The sequence below is a fragment of the Mesocricetus auratus genome, unplaced genomic scaffold (genome assembly GCF_017639785.1).
Source record: "Mesocricetus auratus isolate SY011 unplaced genomic scaffold, BCM_Maur_2.0 Super-Scaffold_100024, whole genome shotgun sequence".
In the NCBI taxonomy this organism is placed as follows: Eukaryota; Metazoa; Chordata; class Mammalia; order Rodentia; family Cricetidae; genus Mesocricetus; species Mesocricetus auratus.
The window spans coordinates 12585407-12598550 of record NW_024429205.1 but is presented as its reverse complement, the minus strand read 5'-3'; the positions used below and the strand labels follow the sequence as shown (position 1 = coordinate 12598550).

The 13144-nt window shown below is 42.5% G+C and overlaps 1 long non-coding RNA gene across 1 annotated transcript; it reads right to left on the bottom strand.

Moving 5' to 3' along the window:
• Positions 1-2817: 2817 nt before the first annotated feature.
• On the bottom strand, positions 2818-9457 carry LOC121133811. Its single transcript, XR_005870805.1, has 2 exons — positions 9330-9457; positions 2818-3206 (listed from the first exon to the last, which is right to left on the bottom strand). It is a non-coding gene; the product is annotated as an uncharacterized LOC121133811 (long non-coding RNA).
• Between the last annotated feature and the right edge of the window lie 3687 nt (positions 9458-13144).

Sequence of the window (13144 nt, the reverse complement as noted above, 5' to 3'; positions counted from 1 at the left end):
TACAGTTTCAGGTTAGAGTCCGTCACAATGCAGAAGTCAAGGCAGGAACTTGCAACAGCTGGTCACATCACAACTACAGGCAAGATCAAAGAGTAATGAATGCCCCCATTCTCATTTACTTGTGCTCAACTTGGTTTCTCTCCTTGTACACAGTCCAGGACCCCTGCCTAGGGAATGGCACTGCCTACTGTCAGCTGGATCTTCCCATGTCACTTAATTTAATTAACAGAATCCCACACAGTCACAACCATAGGTCAACTCATTGCAAACAACCTCCCACCGAGACTCTTGCCCAGTGATTCTAGGTTGTGTCATGTTAACAAAGCTGACCATCCAATGCATAAAACAGCTGCTCCAGGAGCAAATAAACTCTCAAATCTCAGTAACTTGACAACATTTAAGTTCATTGCCTGCTCATCGGAGGTCCCATACAAAAAGAACAGGTGACTATCTCCAATGGTTCCATTGCATGGACCAGATTCTGTCATTTAGAGGTGGCACTGGCACCCAGGGCCTGGAATTCCTCTTTTGGATCTTTGGTTTTCATCTAATGATGAAAGAGAGAGAAAATACAAACTCACTTTAGTAGGCAAGAATGGAAGTAAATCATACCACTCTTCTCAAATCTATTAATTAGAAGCCAGGCATGCAGGTTCACCTGAGCTGACATGGACTCAGAAACACAGCTAACTAAGTGCCCAGGGTGGGGAAGTAGGGGGAGAAACCACTTCATGAGTACCAAGAAGAGCCCTCACCACATCGCCCCTGGACTTGCAGCAATTATCAGTGGTTCTTGGGACATACTTCCTTAGCGAATAATTAGCAGGTCTCTTGTGTTTAAGCAACTTATCACTCCATCGTACACCAGCTCTGGACACAGCAGAGACTGGTGGCATGAAGGCATGGAGGAGAGCTGCCTTCACCTGGGTACAATGGGAGTGCTACCAAAGGCCATGACAGACAGACGCAGGAAGACTGCTAGGTAAACACAGATGAGGTGGGGCAGGAAGCCAGGTTCATTTTCTTTACAATAAGTCCATCGGGTTTTTTCATGAGGCCTCCATCTAACCTCCTTTGGGATTTGGGACAAGCTGACTACTTTTTTAAAAAAGAAGAAAGAGAGAGACAGACAGACAGACAGACAGACAGACAGACAGACAGACAGACAGAGAGAAAGGAAAGAAAAGCCTTCTAAAGCCCCTCCCTCATTCATCCTTCAATTTATAGGTTTCATTTCCAAATGCTTAAAGATGGGCAATAAAAAGTCTTACATTCCACTTCTAATGATGCCACACTTTTTTCATGTATTTCAGATCCCTAGAAAAATCTTTAAATGTTCTCATTATACCCAAACAACATTTAACTGAAGCCATTCCCCCATAATCCCTTGACTTCAACATTTTATGGCACCCTTTAAACAAAATGTAAATTTGGAGCTCAAGTGGTTTAACAAACATCCCTTTAAAGGAATAGTATTTAATAATATGACCAATTGCACAATCAAAGTTCAGAACAACATTAATAGAAGATGGCATGAGATTCACCAAAAACACACCATATTACTGGGATACGAAACAATCCATTTTAAACATTTTCATGGAAATACCCATGACCCACATTTAGGAATGGGATTGAAGCATTCCTTGTTTGTTTCCTGGTTGAAGACAACTGTTAGGATCTTTGTACCTAGTAAGTGTAACATGATATTAAAAAAACAGACAATCAAATGACCCACAACATATGGGTTGTGGAAGCATAGAATCAGCAACTGTGAGCTCTCCACTTTATGGAACACAGACTCCAAGAGAACATAGCATCCTAGTTGCAGGGAAATGTGAGCTGAGCATCCTGCAGTAACCTCTCCCAAGAAATCACCAATTTTCCCTTTACTGCATCCTCAGCCACAAACCAGACAATAGGTTTACCATCCTTCATCTGCTTTTTGATGACAAAAGAGTAAGATTTATGAAGCCAAGGATCAAACCAGGGTTTACTGTCACCCTCCAGCCTGCCATTGTTGACATGTAGGTTCAGGTCTTTCCTTACACCTCTGGTCTGCCCTGTCTCCATTTAACCATCATCCACGTAGTATATTCTATACACTTGTCACTGATACACTGTAATACCTGCCGTGCTCAGGGAACTAGCTGGTATCCTGCCTGGCTACTATAAAGTGGAAAATGCATTTTACGACACTGATAAGCTGATCAAAAGAAAAGGCTTGTAGAAAACAATAGATACATCTCAAAAAAAATACATTTATTGAAAAAGGGGTTGGAAAGGAGCATGAAGAAGAGAGAAAAGATAAGATGAAACCAAAAATAAAGAAAAAGGTTTGCAGTGTTTGGATACAAGCACTTTAGAAAAGCAACTCAGAATTTCAAATAGAGATAATAAATGCAGCCGACACACTCTAGATCCTCTGTTTATATCATGAGATTCTTGTCATTCTGGGCATGGCTCCTGTGTCTAGAAATCACACTATGGCATTGCTCACTGGCCAAGCTGGGCATAGGACTATCGACTGTGTCCAACCTTTGCTTCCAACCTCTCTCTCTTTTCTGGCTTTATATTGAAACTCCCATATATGGAGTTGGGGGCTGCTACTCACAGGATCACTAAGTATCCTCATATCAGCCCAATAAACTTCTATTTTAATTGATTTTATTAAAGCTCAAACAAAAGAAGATTTAGTGAATGGCCACCAAGTACTGAACCAGAGGGGATACGAGAAGGAGCCAGTTTGCCACATAGGAGGAGTCTATTCATGATGCAAGCAGCCAAAAAAAAAAAAAGTAGGACATTTAACACCAATAATAAAAACAAGTCACCTGTTATTTTAATTTTTTAAATAATTACAGACAAAATGCAGTTCTCTATTATGGCAGAACACTTCTATGGTTGCCCTGCCCTTAGAGTATCATTGGGGTGTCTAGATGATGGCAGAGTTTCAGTGGGATTCAGTCCACCTTTGTCACTCTGGTTAGTGTTACTGATGGAAGACAGTTAGAAAGCATCGCTGTCTGCCCTCTTCTCCTGAGCCGTGTCTTTCTGAGCTCTAGAAAGGCCCCATATTGTTCTCCCACTCCAGAAGATGTATCCAAGGACTTCAAGGGGCATTCCAAAGCTTCAGGAGGGCAAATGACTTCGGCGTTTTTTTCTGTGCGTATCGTGAAGTGGAATGCTAGAAATTGAGGGCCTTGAATCTGTGGAAGAAGGAGAGATTAAACATGCATCAGTCTGACCACATTGTGACCCAGAGAGCACATTCTGTTGCTTGGAAATGGAGCCCCCACTGCAGGGAATGGGCAGGTAGCAGATGATGTGAAGGAAGAGGAAAGTAACTATTGCATGGATTAAAAAATAAAAAGTTAAAAAGCCAGTGTCCTACAGTGGTTTATACCTATGATCATCTGAAAACTGTGATGATGGTGTCCACAGGCTGTGGAAACCAGGGGGACATCTGAAAGCCATTTGAAATTATTCCATTTTGTTTTTCTTTGTTAGATACTGGGGACTGAACCTAAGCTCTTATATATGCTAGACAAGCTCTAGCTAGTTAGCTACCTACCTACCTGCCTACCTACCTACCTACCTATCTATCTATCTATCTACCTACCTACCTACCTACCTACCTACCTACCTATCTATCTACCTACCTACCTACCCACCTACCTACCTATCTATCTATCTATCTACCTACCTACCTACCTATCTATCTATCTACCTACCTACCTACCTACCTACCTACCTACCTATCTATCTACCTACCTACCTACCTACCTATCTATCTATCTACCTACCTACCTATCTATCTATCTATCTCCCTGCTTCCCTCTCTTCCTCCCTCCCTCACCCAATCCCTTTCTCTCCCCCTCTCTCTCTCTCATTTGCAAATCACCTGCAGAAATGTCCCTTCCATCTCTCCCCATCCCCACTTCCTGCTACCTCTCTCCATTCTCCACTGTAGACTTTTAGTGTGAAGAAAAACTTCTAAGCAGCAGATTGGGAGGTGGGTGTCATACTAGGCTGCCAACAGCAGATTTCATCTGTGAGGAAGAGGTCTGAACACTCTCAAGTTAATCATTTCTATCCTTTCCCATCCTTCCTTAATTAAGTGCTAGCTGAATAGCAGAGGAGTTAAGTGCCATGGGAATTCTGAGAGGAAATATCAATGGAACTGAAAACGCTTGGTAACTTGTACTAGTTCTACTTCAATCCAAATTTTCCCAGCTAGTAAAACTAAGGGCCATTTTAGGAGACCTATGAAAATCTAATACTATAGAAGCTTCCTAAAATACACACATATATGAATGGAATCTAAATGAAATCACAAAGAAAAGAGGAGGCAGGGCGCCAACTAGACAATTTTCACCAACAAATGAAGTACCCAGTACCAGGAATGAGTTACATCTGAGTTGTTGGCTAAAGAGGTCTGCCATAGGAACTCCCAAACAACCCAAGCTATGCTTACTCTCTACAGTAGGATGGTAAGGCCCTACTGCTAAAGAAAACACCTACACAGTTCACTGAGCCAAAAAGACAGCACAAGAAATATATATAGATGCAGAGACACACACTTTTGCACACACAGGAATCCCATAAAAACACAAAACTGTAAGCCATAATATATATACAAAGGACCTGTAGGAGGGGGGGGAAGCCCTTTTGATGAGTGATGTCCTTTTGTATATATGTTTTTCTTATTGGTTGATGAATAAAACACTGTTTAGCCAATAGGGCCAGGAAGATAGGCAGGAGTTGGAGACGAGGAGAATTCTGGGAAAAGTAGGTGGGGAGAGACTACAAGGAGATGCCATGTAGAGAATGGGAAGACAGGATACACCAGGTGTTCTCTAGTAAGATAAGGCCATGTAGAAATGCATAGAATAGTGGTTATGGGTTAATAATTAAGACAGAGCTAGCCAGTAAGAAGCCCTGGCCATCAGTCACCAGTTTTAAAATTAATATAGCGTCCATGTGTTTATTTGGGGCAAGGCAGCTGTAGAACCTGGCGGGAAGAAACTCCAGCAACACCCTTTGATGTTTGAAGTTCTCTCACTTTCACTCTCTATACACTCTCTGGTTACGGGTCTCTATATCTGTTCCCATCCATAGGCACCAGAACCGTGTCAGGTTTGGGTTCCTTCTCCTGGAGTTGGCCGTTAGTAAAATCAGATATTTGTTGGCTACTCCCTGTCTATATCATGGTCAGAGAACTAGAAAAATAACAGAGTTAGAACAGCAGCCTAGCCTTCGGAATCCTTGTCACCAATGTCCTAGCTGTGGTTTCTACCAAACGACCTGACCATAAGCAAGTTAGGAAGGAAAGGATTTATCTTGCTGACACATCCACATCGAAGGAAGTCAGGACAGGAACTCAAGCTGTGAACTGAAGCAGAAGCCATGAAGGAGCTCTGGCTTGCTCAGCTTGCTTTGTTATAGCATCTAGGACCACCTGCCCAGGAGTGGCACCTCCTCCAATGAACTGGATCCACCTGCACCAATCTTCAATCAAGAAAATGCATATCAGATTTGCCTAAAATAAAATCTTATAGAAATATTTTCTCAATCAAGAGTCTCTCTTTCCAAATGACTCTAGCTTGTGTCAAGTTGAAGTAGAACTAACCAATACATTGAGCTGTGAAGATTATTTCTTTTAACAATGGCTTCCTTTATACTATTCACCTAGTTTTATTATTTTTTATTTAACTATTTTAAATTATTTTTACACTTCAGGGAAGGCAATGGGCTTTAGTGTCCTTATCTCAAAATGAAGTATCAATGTTTAATTATCTATGCAATTCAGTCTCAAAAAAATCAACTAAGTGAAATCATGGTGACAAACTAAAAATAATAGGACTTACAGAAGTTAACACTAACATTATTATTCTTAAAACATGTTTTATTTCCTTGAAGAACTAAATCTGATATTTTCTTCTTTAAATTCTACTCTCTTTTTTAGTTTAATTTTTTTATTCATTTCACCTACCAACCACAGTTACCCCTCCCTCCCCTCCTCCCACCACCCCAGCCCCCATCCACTCCTCAGAAAGAGGCAAGCCACAAAGCCTGGCATATCTATTTGAGGCAGGATCAAGCCCCTCCTGCTGCATCAAGGCTGAACAAGGCATCCCACCATAGCGAACTGGCTCTAAAACATCAGGTCATGCACCAGGGATCCTGGCCCCACTGCCAGGAGCTCCTACAAGCAGACCAAGCCACACAACTGTCATCCACATGCAGAGATCCTAGCTCAATTCCGCGCAGGCTCCCAAACTGTCAGTTCAGAGTCCGTGTGCTCCCACAGGCTTGGGTCAGCTGTCTGACCACCCACCTAGTTTTGATTCATACACTAGAAAAATGCTCATTTTAGGCACCAGTCCCATGACCTGAGCTGCAGTAGACCATGTCAGGGGTGGCTTTCCTCAAAGGGGACCAGGAAACCGGTTAGTTACATCAGTTACACACTGGTGTCCTCGAATCACCCATTTGACTTCTGCCTCAATGATGCCAAGGGTCTTTGCAAACAGATTTGTTTTCAACCAAAACCAAGAAAAGCTGAGCTGTGGGTGTAGAGATGACTCGGCTGGTAAAGCTCTTGGTATAGAAGCTTGAGGACCTGACTTCACCCCGCAGCACTTACCTAAAAATCCAAAGCCTCATGGTGTGAACTCGTAGCCCCCTGTGCTGGGGAAGTGAAGAGACATAGATCCCTAAGGCTCTCTAGCTGGCCAACATAGCCTAAATAGCAAGTGTTGGGCCCCAGCAAGAAACCCTATCTTAGGAAACATGGTGGACAGCTCCCAGAGAATGACATCCAAGCTTGAGCTCCTGCCTCCATGTGTACACGTGTCTGCACACCTCTTACACACAAACATATGCATATTAAACACACACATGCGTGCTCACACTCACACACACACACATACACACACACAAGCAGGAAAGAGGGATTCAGTAGCCTTGTAAAACTTTACACAATATTTCTGGTAGAGAAGCATAAAATGAGCAATCCTCATCCTGGTTGCTCCTCTGAAGACTTACGGGGAAAAAAAATAACCCTAGGGTCCCAATAGCCAGCTCCAGCCCAGACTTCTGAACACCTATTCTTTTATTCGGCCACTTAGAAAAGCTCGGGCAGTTTTAATAGAGAGACCCAGACATTCTGTACTGAGAAGCTCACTCAGGGGCATCTAATGAAGAGTGGGCTGCTTTAAATATTTAGAGCTGCACTACCAAACCCACAACAAGGGGTGTGTCCGATGCATTTTCATTTGTCTGCGGTAAGAAACAGCAGAGGACAGGAAATAGTTTTCAATTAGCCAATGGTGCAAGACACGCCTGAGCCCTCAGCAATCATCACTCAGAAGTAAATAAGATTTGCATTAATGGGTAAGATGTCCGGAAAGCCTGTTTGGAACCAAAGCTGCTATATATTGATGAAGCCATGTTGATGTGGGTGAGAATGTCTGCATCGATTTGAATGAGAATGCCCTCCCCACAGGCTCATGTATGTGCATGCTTAGTCTCCAAGTGAACTGTCTGTTAGGACTAGGAGGTTTGGCCTAGGTGATGGAGGTATGCCACTGGGGGTGGGCTTTGGGGTTTCAAAAGCCCACACTAGGTCCAGTCTCTGTCTGTCTCTATCTGTGCCTCTGTGTGGTGTGTGTGTGTGTGTGTGTGTGTGTGTGTGTGTGTGTGTGTGTGTGTCTGGCTGGCTGGCTGGCTGGCTGGCTGGCTGGCTCTGGCTCTGGCTCTGGCTCTGGCTCTGTCTCTCTCTCTGTCTCTCTCTCTCTCCCTCCCAACCTCCCACTCTCTCTGCCTGATGTTGCCTGCAGACCGGGATGATGTAAGGCTCTCAGCTTCTGTACCAGTAACACAACCTGCATGCCACCATGTTTCCCACCATGATAATAACAGACTGACGCTCTGAAACTATAAGCAAGCCCTCAGTTAAACGCTTTCTTTTTCATGTGTTGCTTTGATGGAGGTGTTTCCTCACAGCAACTGAATACACACTAAGACTGTGTCCTTCTCCCACCCTGAGGCTGGTGCTTTCAGGATTCACAGAGTCAGAGTTGCAAAGAACAGCACCCATGGGCACTTGTTGGAGGCAAAAATCATGCTGGGGTAAAGAAGGGGCAAGGGGAGTCAGAGAGAGGTAGAAAAAGAACAAATACATTGATCCCAAGGAAGCCTTCCTTGTTCCCCAGGTAACATTCGCTAGTGGGTAAACAGAGGCAGAGAAGTAATGCAGAAAACCAAATGTCAACACCACACTGCCGTTGAGCCCTCCTGGCTTCACTCCCTAGAGGAAAGCAAACCTTCCACTCCATTACCCATCCACCTCTACTCACTGAGCTAACAGGAGTGTGTCCAGTCAGGGTTCTCTTCCTAAAAGCATAGAGACACATAAACTTCTTGAAGTGTTGTCATAACACAACCAGCATTTTTCCATAATAAACACGGCCTGTGGCCTCTGCGGATTTTCCACGGGCAGGTCGCTTTGCACCAAGGACTACTTCATGGCCAGTTAATGGCTCCTTTCAGGTTCTTCTGTTCACAACTGATTTCTGATTTTTTTCTTTTTCTTTTTAAAACAATCTTATTTCACATACCAATCCCTGTTCCCTCTCCCTCCTGTCCTCCCATTTCCCCCCTCTGTCTCCGCATCCCACCATCCAAGCCATCCACTTGTCAGAGAAGGTAAAGCCTCCCTTGGGGAATTTCTGATTTTTGCTTGAAAGAGAAAGAGCTTGGCCCCCTGGAAGAAATTATTCTCTTGGAGCCTAGTAAGACTACCCACGGGAAAAGGCAGTCATTTTGGGGGGCAGCATCACAGACTTAATGAGTATCTTTTCATTATAGGACTTCACAATGAAATCCTGGGGCAGTGGTTTTCAGTTTTAGAATCTTTAAAGGTACAATAAAGAAAATTAAAGCAAATGAAGAAACTCGGTCCTTTGCCTGGTACTTCTGCTTTGCAACCTCAGCCCAGAGACCACTACTTTCTCTTCTGAGCTATCTAATGTATTCTAACCTATACTTCTGGAGAACATACTCTCTATGTCCTGATTACTGTGATAGTTAGACATTATCTGCTGACTTATCCCTAATGAGAATAAAGAGATCAGCACCAGATGTGTGCACACACATTGTCCAGTTTTTTCAAATATGTGTTGTCACATTCCAGTTAAGTCACTACTCAGTGTTCACATTAAAAGAAATATGAGACTGGTATTCACAAATGAGTTAGAGAGGGCACCATGATCCCCACTCCTTTCCCTGAGAAATCCACATAATTATTGAAAAAAAAGAATAATTACTTTGGGTTTTCTAAGTGTGTCTATCATAGTCTTCCCCATATGCTCCAACCATGAGGCAATATTCTTCTCAATATCAGGTGCATTAAGTAATCTATGGTTTCTTTTCATACACGCTGCACCATAGTTTAAACAGGAAGTAGCCCACCCTGGGTGTTTAAGACTTGGTTCCCAGGTTGAGGTACTATTGGAAGGTGACTACATCATAAAGGTGATCACCTCATCAATGGCTTAATTCGTTGATGAGTTCATAGTTGAGTGGGCTACTGGGAGTGGGAGCTAGTTAGAGAAAGTGGGTCACTGGATGATGCTATTGATGCAATATCATGGACCCCTTCCAATCTTTCTTGTTCTTGATCTGCTACCCCGCAACTGCGAGTTGGGCAGCTTCCTTACCTTCCCAGCCATGACTTTCTGTTTCACCACAGGCCTAACAGCCATGGAGATGACCATCTGAACCTCTAAACCAAAAAGCTAAACAAATCTTTCCTTGTGTCAATTTTCTTAGGTATTTTGGCATAATGATGAACAGGCTGGCAAATACATGCACTATAGCACATGAGTGTTGGCAGACTTCTTGGCCGCACCTCTGAGATGCCTGTTTCTTGTTCTATACTGGCTTGGCTGCCCTCTTGCCTATTACCTGGATCACATGCTAGCAAAACATGACTGGAGCCACCCTCCACGCTCTTCCTGGACAATTCAGGTTCCTGTATCTCACTCATATCTATTTTCCTTGTTATTTATGTATTCATCTTTATGGGGCCTACAAAAAGGATACACTAAACATAGAATTTATTTTGGACTTAAATTTGCCTTTTTTATCTTTATGATTCACTGACATTTTGACTGGTTGTAAAATTAGGAAGTAAAAATAACTTTTTCTCAAAATGTCAAAGTTATCCAATGTCACCTTCAAGCTTCCCACTAATACTGAAGAGGTAAGTTTTAGGCCTGAGAAGATGGCTCAATCTGCCAAGTGATTGTCCTTGAAAGTGTGAAGACCTGAGTTTGGGTCTGGACATGTATGCAAATGCTGGAAGAGTGTAATTCCCATGGTCGAGAAGCAAAGAAAGGAAGCCTAAATTAGCCAGATCAGCAAGTTCTGGGTTCAAGTGAGAGATCCCATCTCAATATGATGTAGAGTGGTCCAGAAAAAAAAAGCCTGATGCGAACCTCTGTCCTTCACAGGTGCCTGAGCGTGCCCACACACCACACACACATACATACATACATACATACATACATACATACATACATAGAGAGAGAGAGAGAGAGGCATGTACATGCACACATGTATATAGATAGATACACACAAAAGTTTTACTTCTTGTTCCTTTTTTACATGAATTCTTTTGTTTGAGTATAAATTCACAACATCCTGAGAAAGGGTTTTGTCTCTCTGAAAATTTATGTCTTTAAAATTCACCAGATTCTCTCTGAGATCTCCTGGCTTGGGGACTGCAGGCAGATGGGCTCACCCCTGGCTCACCAAGCAACAGCGAGTCTGCTGAAGGTATTATCCTAATGCAGTTCCCACCCACCAGAGAGGGAGTGCCTCAAACCCACCTGCACCCACCTTGAGGCTCATTAGAGTATTGGACCTGCTTGCACACACTGGAAGACAACCTTGGACCCATAGCAACCAGGAGAGGAAGAGACCCCACCTGTACACATTAGAATAAGGGATGGGAAGATGACAATGTAAGAACACATTCAACAACAGAAAAACCAATAGGATCCCACCAAAGTCTAGGGACTCTACACCAGCAAGACCTGAACATCCCAACACAGATGATGAAGCAGAAGAGAACAACCTTAAAAACAACTTCATGAAAATAATAGAGACCCTAAAAGAGTAATTGTAAAAATTCACTAAAGAAATGGAGGAAAAGACAAACCAAAAATTGCAAGAAATAATTCAAACAGTGCAGGGTTTTAAAGCTGAAACAGAAACTATTAAAAAAAAAACACAGTCTGAAGGAATGCTGAAATTATAAAAGGTGGGTAAAGGATCAGGAACTACAGATGGAAGCATAACCAACAGAATACAAGAGATGGAAGAGAGAATCTCAGGCATTGAAGATACACTAGGAGAAATAGATTCATCAAACAAAAAAATATATTAAGTCCAACAAATCCCTAACACAAAGTATCCAGGAAATATGGGACACTGTGAAAAGGCCAAACCTAAGAATGATAGGAATAGAAGAAGGTGAAGAAACCCAACTCAAAGGTGCAGAAAACATATTCAACAAAATCATAGAAGAAAATTTTCCCAACCTAAAGAAAGGCATACCAATGAAAGCACAAGAAGCCTACAGAACACCAAATAGAGTAGACCACAAAAAAAGTTCCCTCACCACATAATAATTAAAACACCAAACATACAGAATAAAGAAAGAATATTAAGAGCAGCTAAGGAAAGGGGCCAAGGAACATATAAAAGCAAACCTATCAGAATCACATCTGATTTCTCCATGAAAACTCTGAAAGCCAGAAGGTCCTGGATAGATATTCTACAATCATTTAGAGACCACAGACGCCAACCCAGACTACTATACCCAGCAGAGCTTTCAATCACTATAGATGGAGAAAACAAGATATTCCACAACAAAACCAGATTTAAACAATACATATCCACTAATGCAGCCCTACAGAAAGTCCTGGAAGGAAAATTCCAACCTAAGGAAGTTAACTACACTGACAAAAACATAGGAAATAGATAATCCCACTTTACCAAAAGCCAAAAGAAAAGGTGTGGTAAATCCACAAAAAAAATATCACCACCAACAATAAATCAAAAAAAAAAAAAGAGTTGACATTCAATGGTCCCGAATTTCCCTCAATATTAATGGTCTTAATTTGCCTATAGAAAGACACAGGCTAGCTAACAGAATGGATACAAAGACAGAATCCATTTTTCTGTTGCATATAAGAAACACACCTCAACTTCAAAGACATACATTACCTCAGAGTAAAAGGTTGAGGTAAGATTTTTCCAATCAAATGGACACAAGAAGCAAGCTAGTGCAGCTATCCTGGTATCTAACAAATTAGACTTCAAACTAAAATCAATCCAAAGAGATGAAGAAGGTCATTTCATATTCATCACAGGAAAACTCCATCAGGAAGAAGTCTCAATTCTGAACATCTATTCTGCAAATACAAAGTCATCCATGTTCGTAAAAGAAACATTACTGACCAGCTGTTCCGGCAGGACCAAGTAAAATAGGCCCTGCATCCGGGCCTGTGTTCTAGTGCCTGGGGATTGCCTGGGAACTGCACAGAGCTTCCAATCCCAGCAAGAGTCAATCACCCCAGATTCCAGATCTTCTCTCCCTCCAGCGAAACTGGGAAAACAGCAGATCCAGCAAAGGGACCAGGAGACCAGGTGGGAGGCTAAGCACCCCAGATTCCTGGTCTTCTTCTCCACCCACAGGACCAGAACAAGGACGAGGAATAGAAGAACTACCAAATTATTGGACTTGCTAGCACCCACCAAAAGGGAACTCTGATCAGTCCCCTAACCACCAGACCAGTAAGGGGGTCTTTCTGTACCCACTAGAAGAAGAGATGGGAAAGAGACAATACAAAAACACGCTCAGCAACAGAAAAACAAATGGCACTGCCAGATTCTAGAGACTTCACACCAGCAAGACTCCAACATTCCAATGCAAATGAAGCAGAAGAGAATGACCTTAAAACCACCTTCATGAAAATGATAGAGGCCCTAAAAGAGGATGTAGGAAAATTCCCTCAAAGAAATGGATGAAAAAACAAAGCAAAAATGCAAGAAATGGAAGAAAAAGCAAACC